The 14,999-nt window shown below is 41.0% G+C and overlaps 1 non-coding gene across 1 annotated transcript; it reads left to right on the top strand.

Annotated features, from left to right (window-relative positions):
• The first annotated feature begins 12,158 nt into the window (after nt 1-12,158).
• Nucleotides 12,159-12,265, top strand: LOC125197590. Its single transcript, XR_007172126.1, has one exon. It is a non-coding gene; the product is annotated as a small nucleolar RNA R71 (small nucleolar RNA).
• The last annotated feature ends 2,734 nt before the right edge of the window (nt 12,266-14,999 follow it).

Raw genomic sequence — 14,999 nt, 5'->3', positions numbered from 1 at the left:
GAATAAATAAACTCTGCAGAGTAGTGAAGCCGAGGTAGGATGAAGAAAAATCCTATAAGACGAGACTGAGATATAGGTGCTATCTAATAGGATGCATGCATTCTTTCTAAAGAAAAAATAGTTCAAGTATTAATTAGCGTGCTACGCTATTCATTTTCAAGGGATAAATTGCTCAAGGGCGAGTGGGCCAAAGCGAGTATTTGAGTTGAGACATAAGCATATCAGGTGGGCTTTCTTTTAATATCCAGCACTATAGTGTGGATATGAAGCAAATACTTTGAAGTTATGAAAAATCATCTTTCTCAAAATGAAGCAGTGATTATTTTCAAGTTGTTGTCATTCCATAAAATGTTTGTTTTGAGGCCTATCTGTTGGGTTTGTCGCCCGCGGGTTTTGGCGATGCCAGCCCGAGTTTAACAAATTCGGTCCTATTTCGGAATAACGTGCACGCGAGCCGTGAGCCATCATCTGTTGGCCGGCGATGCGTCCGCTGAAGGTGGCCACCTTCACGATACACAATTCTCAGATAAGGCGAGGATCCAAAAGAACTTAGATTGATCAATCGAACTTTTAGCTCACAAAAGAATTTAGTATGCTCGGGCCTTTTAAGAAAAACCCCCGTGCGATACTGTGGATGGATGACAACTATATATTGTATGTTTTGTTTTCGGCATGTGTCCACTGAGTACTCCTGTACTCAGCCCTGCATGTATTTATAAATGTGCAGGTTGAACGTCAAGAGAATGGAGAAATGATCGGAGTCGATGCTACTAAATAATCCAGTGGATCTTTTCGCGATTCGTGTCTTCATACACGAAGTCGTCTAGTATGGACTTATTCCGCTGTTCTTTGTGAAGTGAGACATCTTAGAATCTCACCTTCGAACTCTGATTTATTGATGTAATGTTTATTCTAGTTCTAAGACCATGTAATGGTACATTTGACTTCTATTCTATGATATGATCGACTTGGCCTTCGGGCATATTCACAAGTTCTTTCCCCTTTTCTTTCCCCGTTTCTTTAATCCCTCTCATTAGTCGCGATTTATCCGCTTTCGCTATCCTTAGCAAAGTGCGGTCATGACAAATTCATCCATTTTACATCCACAAAAATCAAGCACAAACGTTCTTCAACGAGGAAGCCGTGTCATATTCATACAAGAAATCCATAAGTTTTACTGGCCACAATGTCAACAGATAGTCCAGAGACCATAAGAATGGCATGGCTAACTAACACTGCTAAAGCGTATAACCATAAAATTAAGCACTAAGGATTCTTTACTTGTGCGTGAACTCCTCTAAAGAAAGGTCGGACCGGACAAGCACCTCCTCCTATAGCTCCGTCTAAGCATTATTAAAATATAATCCTTATAATTTCGCAGCAATGTTGCTCCGGTAAAGACTAGTCTCGATATCACTAAAAACTAATTTTACGATTTTAATAACCTTTATCTAGAGAAGTCTAAACTTACGAACTGGTAATGTTCCTCCCGTAAAGACAGGCCGGTCACTACTTCGTACTAAGACCAATTTTATGGAGGCCATATACAAACATGTTGTAATTATCGCTTCATATTTTCGTGTTGGTGGTTTTAATAGTTTAATTATCACTTAAGCAGATAAGACAGATATCCACATTCAAAGTACAATTAAACATGTACTAGTTATGCATGTAAAACAATTTATACATAGGTGATGTATGAGTTAAACTAGATTTTAACAAATAAAATCATAACTCCAATTAAATATCCATCAATCATCATTAAAAATATGTAAACACACATATGAAAGGTTCACATAAACATATTGACGAAACTTGATCATTTAATTAAGCATCTAAAATAAATAGATAGAATTAAAACAACGTATCTCGATTATTAGAACTACCTTTTAATATACTTAGGATTTACTTAGATAGAATTAGTCCATCTTTATCCTAAAATTAATGTCTAAGTGTATATCGTAAAATATTAGCTAAGTCTTAATTTAAATGCCCACTTGGATATATAAATCCACATTTATCCAATTAAGACTAAATCCATTTAAAATACACCAATTAAATCCAAGAATTAAAATTCTCATAGCTTTCAAATAAAATCACATGACAAGAAGAATCTTATTACATCCTTACTTCATAATGATGTTTCTAGATGAAATAAAATTCACATTCATCAAAATTAAAGACAAAATTCAACTTAAATAAATAATTAAGGTTTTTAATTGCAAAATTAATGCTTTATGAATTTTCCATACCTTTAAATCACATTTGATGTTATCGAGATGAAACAAATTCACCTTCATAAAAATAAAGATAAAATTCAAATTTTAATCTAGGAATTGAATTCCAATTAAAATCCGATTAACTATTTCAAACTTTAATAATTTAGGATTTTTGTAGCATGTTAATGCCAAATGAATTTTTCACTTCACTAATTAATCCGATGTTATCTAGATGAAATAAAATTCACCTTACATCAAATTAAAGACAAAATTCAAACTAGGAATAAGATTTCAATTAAAATCCATCCAATTATTATACATGTAATTTTTCAAAATTTTAAGGTTTAACACAATTGAAAAACTCATGTCTTTTCCTTAGGTATATTTATAAGATATAATTCCATAACACACCAAATAAAATAAAGACTTTTTCAATTAAACCTTAAAATAAAACATGAAAGCACATTAAGAGAATATTCTTTAGAAATTCCATCCGGTTGTGGAAAAGCCAAAAATTAGATCAAACAAAATATTGAATTTCCTTATGTTAATTATCATGATATTATCTAGATGGAAAGAATCCATAAAAAATCAACTAATTAACAAATTAAATCAATTATTGAGCTAATTGTTCCAATTGGCCATATTTAAAGAAGGTATCAAATTCTCTTTAAATTAGAATCTTGATTAAACAAATTAATCATTCCAATCTACCACAAGTTATAGAATTATTCTAGGTTTAGAATTTCAAACCACAATCGTAAATAACATGTGTGTTAAGAAACGAAAACGAAGAAGGAGACGACGCGACCAAAACCCTAATTAGGGTTTGGGCCGCCACCGGGCCTCGCAGCAGCCGCTGCTGCCGCGTCTAGCCTTCGCCGCCTCCCGCGACTGCCGGAGCTGCTCCCACTGCAGCGTCGCCGCCTGCTGACCGCTGCCGCCTCTGCCGCTCCTACTGGAGCAGCCGGCTCAGTCCTGCAACGAAGAATTCCGGCGTTTGCAGACGCTGCTGCCATTGCAGAGTCACTGACGCTTTGCAAGTGTCGCTGCTGCACAGAGAAGAAGCTGCTTTGATTGCAGCGCTGCTGTCCGACGAGGACAGCTCCTCCGCCGTCGCCCGAAGGCGACAAGCTGTTGGGTGTTGCTGCTGTCACACGACTCTGCAGCTGCTGCCCATCGTTCAACACAGCTGCTGTCCGGCGCTGCTGTCCGAAGACGAAGCAGTTGCTGCCAGAGCTGCTGTCCGTTGCCTTCTCCGATCAGCCGTAACTGCCCTGAGACGACGTCTCTGCCGCTGACTTCCTGAAGATGCTGCTGCCGTGACTGGATCAACAAGGATCCACGGCTGCCGTCTTCATAAGCGTCGTCGCCGTCTGCTTCTCCAACCAGCTGAGACCGCCGCCACCTCCTCTCACCGGATCTGGATCTAGGATCCCCAACGAAGACAGCTCGGAACGCAAACACACTTAGGTTTTAACCCTTGTGTTTATTTAGTCGTTTTCAACTTAATTAACTTGATTTATCGCGGTCGCTTCGCTTGACCACGATCTTAAATCTTAATTAATCGTTTCTCAATTTATAACAATCTTTTATGTTCAAACCAATATGCACATTTAAACATATAGCTTTTAGCGATTTAAATTGTTCTAGCATATTGAGAACATAAAACTATAGATCTATGAATACTTGCTTATATCTAGAATATTCTTGTGAAAAACTCGAATAAAATTCAAGATTCATAATATTCTTTCATCGATCCAAGTATTCAATCATGGACCACTTTATTTCTTGATTCAAACACATATATTCACTTAAACACATACATATAGGTAATCATTCAAACATATCTAGTACATATTACTTAGAATATATAGATCTAATGATGTTCATTATAGATCTAGAATATTTTTGTGAAAAACTTGAATAAAATTCAAGATTCATAATATTCCTTCATCGATCTAGAACATCATATCATAGATTTGAAAATAAAATCAAGAAAAACATAGATCCAACACATATTATAAACATATAACATGTATTGCATTATTTTCGAAAATCCCAAGTTTTAACACTACAATTTTCAAAAAATTCAATTAATCAAATACATAATCAGAGCCTAAAAATTGGCTCTGGTACCAATTGTTGGAACTACCGCAGCGGAAGACACGGAAAACAAACAGGTCATTAACAGATCTATTTAGATGATTATGCATTCGATTCCAATTTCATGCAATAAACTAGATCTATAGATAAAACACATCAAAAACACATATAGACATGCAATTTGATGTAGATACGATCGTTACATCTTGATCCATCATAGGATCGACGTTGCTAGCTGCACCAACCGGAAATCCATGGTTTATCGACCACGAATCTTCCGTACTATTCCCTTGTCCTTGATCACTCATCCGTGTGAGCGGATCTTGAATAATCAATAATAGTCTTGAAGAGATCTAGGGAAAACCAATCACAAACTCGATATTGTCTTGATCTAATCCTATGAATTATGATAACACAAGAACAAAACATAACCCTAATTCTCCCACGTGCCAAGGCACGAAAACCGAGGCAAAGGGGGAGAAAGAGAGTCGGCGACGGCTACTAGGGTTTAGGGGGGAAGAGTGTTTTGTTGTATGGTATGCTAGGGTTTCCCACCTCATTCACTATTTATAATGTACTTAATGGGCTAGTAAGGGGATCCATGGAATGATTTAGGTGTTGGGTTTAGGGTTTAGGGAAAAAAATACGGAGAAAGACGATAGAGATAAGGGAATCCCAGGGATGTGTGTTCACAGTTATGGTTATACAAAATTCCAACTACAACACCCTAGCACAGTTTTTACTTTGAAAGGACGAGTCACCTAGCTTATGCTCATGCGATACAAACGTTGATTACAAAGTTAGGGTTGTCAATCCTAACATGTAACTCCAAAAAGCTCCTAAGACCCTTCAAAAGTCCCCACTCTCAATTAACAGTGCCGTTTTAAGGGAAACTAACTGTAGCGTCTACTAAGTGAATCTAACTCGCTAGAACTCTGTCACAGTTATGAAGCAAGTTATATTAAATCATACACGATTGTGTCACTCAATCATGCAGCATCAAAACTACTTAGGGAAGAAACAAAGTAAAAATAAAATGGATATTAAATAGAAAAAGGAATTTGTATAACCAAAGTCGTTACTAACACATCCCTAGAATCTTATGAGTTTAGTTACACATAAATGAATAAGCTAAAAACATAGATTGAAGGGAAGACAATTTGAACATAAAACTAAACCAAATAAAACCCGTAGGTTGAATCCTTATCGTTCTTGTGTCTTGAAATCCTTCTCCAACTCCTTACACCAATGAAGTACTCTAGGTCTTGATCTCTATGAAGTATTTTGCAAGTAGAAGTTCTCTTTTTTGATGAAGCTTGAGGTCTTATTTATAGGGGAAAGCCATTCCTTGTTGTAGAAGGAAATGATCTCCAAAATATGGTAAATCTGGGCGCAAATCTAGGGCTACTCGAATTCGCGCCTTTCTCTCGGGCGGGCCGCCGCAACTTGGCCGGCGGTCGACGCGTTGGAGTCCAGAGTCTGTTCCCTCGGCGGCGGACCGCCGCACGTCTTCCGGTGGTCGCCGGATGAGACTTCTCTTCCAAGAACATTTTTCCGAGGTGGACCGCTGCATTGATCTGCCCACCGGGCGCCGGCGGTCGCCGCACACATCCGCGGCGGTCGCCGGTCGCCGTCTGACTCCAGATTTCCAAACTTGGCATTTTGGCTCCCTTTTTCGGCTCAATTATGCACATTTCTCACAAAACACGTCAAAATACCAAAATAGACAAAATATGCAAATAATGGACGTCTAGAGTGACTTTGACATTAAAAACGGACCAAATGATAGCCTTAAAACAGTGCAAAATCCGAGCGTGTCAACTCCCCCAAACATACATTTTTGTTTGTTCTCGAACAAAACAATAAAGACACAAGCATAGACACACGGAATGCACAAGGACTAGATGTCATAACTGCCTCAAAAGATGGAAGAACAGTTTAAACATGTACTAACGCAATCAAATCAAGCAAGGCTTATTAGTGCACTTTCATTACCAACTCGTGGAACACCTTGAATTCAAGCCCTCGCATGTGACAAACTTCCAAAGATGGGAAGTGTTCTCTCACTCTCAAAGTGTATAAGGATAATGTGTATATAAGCACTCAAATCATGCATCATGCAAAGTTTACCATAGGTTTGCTCAAAGTCTAATCCCTCCTCTACTAAATGTGATTAAGCTTCAAAAGTCCGAAAGGTCTTTATCTTTGGTTGTAATATAGGCTCTTTGGTAGGTGAGGAATATTTGGCTAAAAAGTGACTTAAAAATAAAAATATCCCAAGTAGAGTAAAGATAACTCCACTTTTTTAAACCCAAGACACTTTTAACACTTTATTTATTTCTCCTTCAACTCACTTTCCAATCCTTTGATTTTCTTTTCTTTTCACAACCTTTCACACATTTTTTCTTTTTCTTTTTTTCTTTTTCTTTTTCTTTCTTACACATCCTTTTTTTTTTTTCTAAGATCAAGCACATATTTGGAATTTTTCTATTTCACAACTTGTACTTTTCTTTACATTAAGCACACCACTTTTATACTTTCTCCTTATCTCTCCAATTCCTTTACAAAATAAGATAGCAAAAACTAACTAACCCAAGGAATTGTCCCCATTATTTTGGCTTCCAAAGAATAGGCTTAAAGGCTCAAAATTGGCTCCAAAGGGAAAAATTTTAAAATTTTGAGAAGGTCAATATTTTGGACAAAAGTAGGCTAAGAAAAGATGACCAATCATCCTCCTAAATCAACTTAAACACTATGTAAACTTAGGCAAGACTAGGAGCAAGTTCTAGAAACATATACATGGATGCAGATAAATCACACAAGAATGAAATATAGGCTCAAATCCTTACAAGGTATAAAGCATGATTCAAGGCGAACAAGCAATTCACTAATTATGCACCTTTTCACCAAACCATCAAATCAAAACGTTAAGCCACACTTCAACATAGATGGAATGTAATATCATTGGCAACTCGATCTAAAGTGTGTCCCTAAGCATGCGTGTTTCTAAGTTCTTCATGTTAAGTTCATGACATGGATTCAAGAAAATATTTTTAGAACACAAAATTCACCTACGGGGTTTTGAAAAACAAAAACAAAAAACTTAAAACAAAAAGAAAAAACCTAAATTCACGGTCCACCACTTCAACCCCCCAAACTTATTTACAACAAAGTGTAAATTAAGTTTGCAGAGTCGGTAGGGACGTGAGTGAACTACTGAAAAAAAACGTACCTTGAAAATTCTTGCGTCGAGGCTTGACCGGGCGAAAGTTGAGAAACTTTGGAAAAATCGCGCTGGAAAAATACGCCCAGGCGGCGGCCTACCGCAGCATGTCCGGCAGTCGCCGCGCGACAACAGAATGTTCCAGCGAGCGGACCGCCGCAGCACATGCGGCGGTCGCCGCGGAAAGGTTAGAGCCTGCGAAAAAAAATTTCAATGCACAAAATTAAACTAAAACCAAAAATACTTAACTTAAAGCAAAAATTGTCAAAAACAAGGAAACAAATTATTTTAAAAACATCCAAAAATGATACAAATGCTCATTTAGAGTCATTGAGCTTGACTTCTTCAATCTTGAGGAGGAGGACGGAAACGGGCATTGAGGTCGTCGAATGCGCCAATAAGATAGGCGATATCGCCACTCATGGTTTGGCGCTCTTGTCGAGCCTCGGCGGCCATCCTTTGGAGCTCTTCAATTTGTTGACGGCGATGCACGTCTTCTAGCCTTTGTTGCTCCCAAAATTGTTGTTCCACCGTGCACCAATCGCCTTGAATCGTCCATCCTTGGTGGTTGTAGGCGTTCTCCCTTTGTTGCTCCGCCCATCGAGTGTTCCCCTTCTTCGGTGTAGTGATCGATAGCATCGAAGGCGGAGTCCTCATCGGCCTCAAAGATGGGGATGCGAGCCGGGATGTTCCTCTTCCTAAATTCCCCATTGATGGGGTTAGCCTCAATGGCTCTCCAGTGCGTCGGGGTGTTGAGCTTCCAATTGGCTTGGTTCGCCCAAACGTCAACTTTAGTCACCTGTGGGATGGGAATGGGGAAGTGATCCCCCGCCACTTGTAGGAAAAATCCTTGCCCCCAATAATCGGTCTTCAAGAGCCCCACTGAAAATAGCACCTCATAAGTGATGAAGCGCTCACCGCCATCTTCCGTCAAACCGACGAAAGAAACCTCCAAATGCTCGGCGATTGTCGTTATCAAACCCCCACAACATATAACGCCGCCATCCTTCTTCGTGATCCGGTCCACATAGATAGTAAAAAGGGTTCCATAGTCGAATCCCTTCTTGTTGAGGAGGCACCAAATCACATTCAACTCCGTTTGGGAGACACTTCCCCCGTCGACCCTAGCAAACATAAGTTGGGTCATGGCTCGGTGGAGGTACCGCAAAACCGGGTTGCGGATTGAGGAAGACTTGGCGTAGCCCGCGGCATGCTCGTGCTCATTCGTCATCGCACCCCAAACCTCATCAAAGTCGTAATCATTATCGGTCTCGGGGTTGGGTCAAAGCAATGGAAGATTCCGCAAAGCTCCTCCATGGTGAGCGAGTGCCATCGGTTGCCTAGGCGGAAATCGATGCTAAGCGGGATGTTTTGCCGGCGATCCTTTGTGACCTTCAACGAGCTTAGCAACTCGAGAGTATACTTCCTAAACGACGGGCACTTCCTCTCAAACATGTACCGGAGGCCGTTCCCGTCACCTACATCACATAATGCCCAAAAGTCCTTCGCGATCCCCAAAGTTTGAAGAGGGAAATCGTGGGGGTACCGCGAAGGCGCCGTCTCTCGCGCCGACAACGCCGTAGTTCTTTACGTTCTCGGGCTTTCCCTTTGATCCCATATTTCTACAAACGAGAAGTACAACAATTAGAAAGTATACCAATAATGGAAAAATCAAAGGTTCCCCCAAACTTGCACTCTTATAATCAATACCAATGGATCAACATGTAAGACATGTAAGTGCAAGCTTAGGTGTATAAAACTTCCTAGATGGTAGCGTGGAAACATATAGAACATAAACACCCAAACTAGGAAACACAAATCCATCCCCCAACGTGAATTCATCCCCCTTGCAGAGACGTATCAACAATAGATCAATACATATCAACAATCTCTATAGGATATTAAAGTATTGCAATTCATGGGAGTAATAATAGCCTCACGATGCTATGAACATGATTGCAACATAAAAACAAGTAGAAACAAGAAGGAATCACTATTCACAAAGCTTCAAAACTATCACCAAAACACAATATCACCATGGAAATCCACAAATAAGCATACACAATCATCCCCCATCATAAAATAAGAGTTTTCACCGAACAATTCATCCAAAACACACTTAAATCCATGGAAGAAGTAGAACAAAACTCAGAAATTTAGTTAGGATGCATACCTTATGTTGATTGAGAATTGGAGATGAAGCACTCTAAACTTGAAGAGAATTGAGAGAATTATGGTGTGGGTGTGTGAAATTGGTGATTTATAAAGGTGGGGGTTGTGTGCAAGGAAGGAATTTGAGAAGTAATGGGAAAAAGAATGAAAAACTTACCTTTTAAACTGCATTCCCGTCTTTGGACAACGCGCGGCGGGCCGCCGCACGGTCGTTTAAAACAGCGGTTCGTGGCGGTCCGCCGCGGCCCCTTCAGCGGTTCATCCGGCCCGCCCTAAGCCTGCCCTAAGCCCGACCTATCCTGCACATGTGAAAACACGTGTGGCGACCGCCGTGTTAAGTGCGGCGACCGCCACGCGTAATTAAATTTTTTTTTTTTAACAAAACAAAAAAAAAAAAAACGAAAATAAAGAAAATAACTAAATCAACGAAAAATTGGGTTGCCTCCCAACAAGCGCTTTTGTTTTTAGTCGTTAGCTCGACTTGAAGTGGCCCACTAATTGGGCGGATCAGCGACCCGAGTGTTGAAAATTGGCATAGGGAGCAACTTGGTCCCTAGCTTCTTCCACCACTTGTATTTCCCCTTATTTGTTTTGATAACATAAATCTCGGGGTCCTCCTTGGTTGCCTTCTTCCTCTTTTGCTTCTTTTTCTGCGGGATAGAGGTGGAGGGATTAGTATCGTCCTTTTTGGGAGAACGTCTTACCTCGTTGACAATGTAAATAGTGGAGGTAGTAGGATCCTCCACTTCAAAGGGGTCTTGAGGTTTGGTCAAATCCGTGATCATGACTGCCCTACACTGCTGTTCCATCTTTGCCCGCTTTGCTTCCTCAAACTTGAGCATCTCGCTTTCGATCTTATAGGTGGATTGACTATGGTTATCGCTAATTGTGATCTCGCCACGACCTACATCAATCAAAGCTTTGCAAGTAGCAAGAAAATCTCTCCCTAAGATTAGAGGGACGTTCTTGTCTACTTTCATGTCAAGCACAATAAAATCGGCGGGGAAAATGAAATCATCTATTTTCACTAAGACATCCTCATTCATACCAAAAGTTTATATGGTCGAGTTATCGGCCAACCTGAGTGTTACGTCTGAAGTTTTGAGTGGCCCAATGTTGAGCTTTTCGTAGTACTTCAGCGGCATGAGATTGATGGAAGATCCTAGATCGCATAGGGCCTTGTCAACCTTTCCCTCTCCAATCCGGCATCGGATAATAAATTGGCCCGGATCTCTCTGCTTCACTGCCTTCTCCTTTTGGATGATCTCGCTGCAATGATGTGGTAGCTTAAGGTCGGCTTTTGTTGGCTTTCTCTTCCTCATCACCGCCTCCCTTAGTAGCTTTGCGTACCTAGGTATTTCTTGCAACGATTCAACTAAAGGAATGTTAGTATGAACTTTACAAAATATGTTCAAAAAATGTTTGAACTGCTCTTCGAGCTTAAACTTCCTCTTTGGCTGGAAAGGTAGCACAATCCCATTGTGCCGCACGAGTCCCAGCTGAGCGGGTGCTTCTGCCTTCTCTGTGGCGGCCCGCCGCGTAGTGTGCGGCGGTCCGCCGGCGGCTGGGCAGATTCCATTCTGTGCTACAGTGGCGGTCCGCCGCGTGGTGTGCGGCGGTCCGCCGGCGACTGGGCAGTCCCCAGTTTTCTACTTTGCCACCCACTTTTTGTTGACGTCGTCCACTCGTGCGGCTGCCTTTGCCCTGTCCTCATCTAACTTCTTTTGGATTTGCTCCATTTGCGTGTTGATGTTGGCTATGGCAGTTGAGATCGTGTTCATTCCCTGCTCGAGGTTATTTATTCTAGCTTCGACCACTCCGATCTTGGTGTCATTAACCTTCCTGTCTTGCGCGATTACCTCCAAGATCCTTGTGATCCCTTGTTCATACTTTTCCTCCTTCTTGAGTGTCTCAACTACTCCTCCCTTGCTAACATTAAATCCTGCGGGGGGTTGCAAGTAATTATTGTTAGAATAAGAGAGATTAGGATGAGGTCGGTTTCCATTAAAATTATTGAAATTACCGCCCCCTGGTTAGGGCGATAATTATTGTTGTAATTTCTATTGGGACCGCCTCCTTGCATGTAGTTGATTTCCTCCACTGTCGGGGTAGGAGTTTCGGGTTTAGAGACTGCTATAATGGAGGTTGGTGGAATCGGGTCCTCCTTCCTTGATGAATCCATTTGGTCCACCCTAACTCGAAGCTCGGCCAATTCCTTTGCAAAAGAGCTTTCCTCGGCTTCTTCAACTGCAGCTATCCTTTTTAGGTTATGCCTTTCTTTCGACCACCCCCTACTGTTGGTGGCGAATCCTCTATCACCGCCATGGCTTCCTTACCTGACTTCCATAAGAACCCTCCAATTTGCACCTGAATCAAGAATAGCACAAATTTTCTCGTTAAACCCATTATAGAGAATTCCTACCTGATGGTCCACGGTGAAACCATGGTTAGGGCACTTTCGGAGAAGGGCTTTGAAACGAGCAAATGCCTCATAGAGGGGTTCGTCATGGCCTTGTATGAATTGGAAGATCTCGCTTTTGAGCTTCAAAATTGTGCCCGGCGGATAGTACTTGTCGAGGAAGGCAGCTACAATGTCCTTCCATGTGGAGACCTTTTCTCTGGGCATACATTCAAACCACTCTTTAGCAGAATCAGTTAATGAAAAGGGAAAGAGTCTTACCCTTATGGCATCGTCATCGACACCATTCAACTTGAGAGTGTTTGAGATCTCCACAAATTTGGAGAGATGGCGATTGGCATCCTCTGTAGCCCTACCTGCAAAAGGAGTTTGCTCGACCCTTTGAATAAGGGGCATGCGTAACTCGAAATTGTTAGCGTCTATACGAGGTCCTTCGGGAAAGGTTATCATATTCCCATGATTGAACATGTTCATCACGGGTTGTATTTCCTGATTCTTCTTCTCTAAAGCCTCGCGGGCTGCCCTTTCCACATCTCTCTCATCCATCAGTAGCTTCACCATTTCCTGCAATTTCTCGATGTCTGTTTGGTCACCCATTGTTCCTGATCCTGATCCTTTTTCTCTTCTTATTTTCTTACGAGTTCTTTCAAGTTCCAAATCGAGCGGTTCTAGGCTGTCCTTCCCAGAGCGCGTTCGCATACAAAACCTGCAAGAACCAAAAACAAAAACGAATTAGAAACTAAAATTAAAAACAGAAAGCAATTAAAATCCAAAGTAGCAACAGCGCCAAAAACTTGATGCACTTTTTATTAGCACTAAATAAACCTGCAAGTATACAGAGTATATATAGTATAGCTAAAGGTTAGTACCGGATATCGAACACGGGGAAGACGAACACAAAGTGTCTATCCTCTACTAAGACTCAAATACTATCTGGAAAAACAAGTGGGTTTTGAAAACTTTTGGAAAACTAAAAACAATAGAAAGCATAGACCAACAAAAAGCGAATAAAATACGAAGAAAGACGATAAAGATAAGGGAATCCCAGGGATGTGTGTTCACAGTTATGGCTATACAAAATTCCAACTACAACACCCTAGCACAGTTTTTACTTTGAAAGGACGAGTCACCTAGCTTATGCTCATGCGATACAAACGTTGATTACAAAGTTAGGGTTGTCAATCCTAACATGTAACTCCAAAAAGCTCCTAAGACCCTTCAAAAGTTCCCACTCTCAATTAACAGTGCCGTTTTAAGGGAAGCTAACTGTAGCGTCTACTAAGTGAATCTAACTCGCTAGAACTCTGTCACAGTTATGAAGCAAGTTATATTAAATCATACACGATTGTGTCACTTATGAGTTTAGTTACACATAAATGAATAAGCTAAAAACATAGATTGAAGGGAAGTCAATTTGAACATAAAACTAAACCAAATAAAACCCGTAGGTTGAATCCTTGTCGTTCTTGATGTTCTTGAAATCCTTCTCCAACTCCTTGCACTAATGAAGTACTCTAGGTCTTGATCTCTATGAAGTATTTTTCAAGTAGAAGTTCTCTCTTTTTGATGAAGCTTGAGGTCTTATTTATAGGGGAAAGCCAATCCTTGTTGTAGAAGGAAAAGATCTCCAAAATATGGTAAATATGGGCGCAAATCTAGGGCTTCTCGGATTCACCGCCTTTCTTCGGCGGCCGGCCGCCGCACCTTGGCCTCGGCGGCCGCCGCGTTGGAGTCCAGAGAGCCTGTTCCCTTGGCGGCGGGCCGCCGCACGTCTTCGGCGGCCGCCGGACGAGACTTCTCTTCCAAGCACATTTTTTCGAGGCGGACCGCCGCATTGATCTACCCGCCGGGCGCCGGCGGTCACCGCACACATCTGCGGCGGTTGCCGGTCGCCGGTCGCCGTCTAACTCCCGATTTCCAAAGTTGGCGTCTTGGTTCCCTTTTTCGGCTCAATTATGCACATTTCTCACAAAACACGTCAAAATACCAATATAGACAAAATATGCAAATAATGGACGTGTAGAGTGACTTTGACATTAAAAACAGACCAAATGATGGCCTTAAAACAGTGCAGAATCCGAGTGTGTCAACAAGTGATAAGGCTCATTCCATGCATTGGTTTTCGGTTAAAATTCTATACTTTTGGGGCACTAATCTATGTTTCTGAGTTTAGGTGCGTAATAAATCTTCCAGATCTAGAAGTTGTTGTTACCTGACTTGGCAGATGCAAAAGAGATGAAATTGAAGTGAAATTCAGATGTCATCGTCCAGACCTGGGAGAATCAGAAAGCTGGCGACAGGAGTAGAATGAGGCAAAAAGCAGATTATTAAAGCATCTTATTCAAGGGCACAAGCGTCAATTCACCAAAAGGATGCCCTAGGGATCAGAGCCTCACCTATATAAAGAGCTCAACCTTAAGGAAGAAAAAATCCTTCAACACACACTCTCTTAGCTCACTTTTGGAGGCTCCTTGTTCCATTTCTGTTTTTCACACTTCAAATACTCGTTTCACTTGTTGCGCACTTGGAGATGTGGTGATTTCCGGCTGCCGTGGTGGTTCTCAACGTTTTGCTGTCGTGTAACACCGCCTTGTGAAGGCGAAGAAACAATATTTACTTTGCTTTGTTTAGTTTGCTTTCCGTTTTAAGTACTCGTTGGTTTTTAGTTTCGTAACTTTGGTTTTTGACTTTGATCTACTGGATTCAAACCTATTTCTACATTATTATGGAAGTTCATGTTGGTTGTTTGTTGGATCTTGCTGAGTCGATGTTGTATTTGTTGCTTTTCGCTTTCGTTATTATTGATTGTTGGATGTTTGGAGCTGAGATTTGTTTATTGGTTGCTGGAGGCTGTGGATTT

The sequence above is a fragment of the Salvia hispanica genome, chromosome 6 (assembly GCF_023119035.1).
Source record: "Salvia hispanica cultivar TCC Black 2014 chromosome 6, UniMelb_Shisp_WGS_1.0, whole genome shotgun sequence".
NCBI classification, from domain to species: Eukaryota; Viridiplantae; Streptophyta; class Magnoliopsida; order Lamiales; family Lamiaceae; genus Salvia; species Salvia hispanica.
The sequence above is the reverse complement of the archived record's forward strand: the minus strand, read 5'-3'. Positions and strand labels throughout refer to the sequence as shown.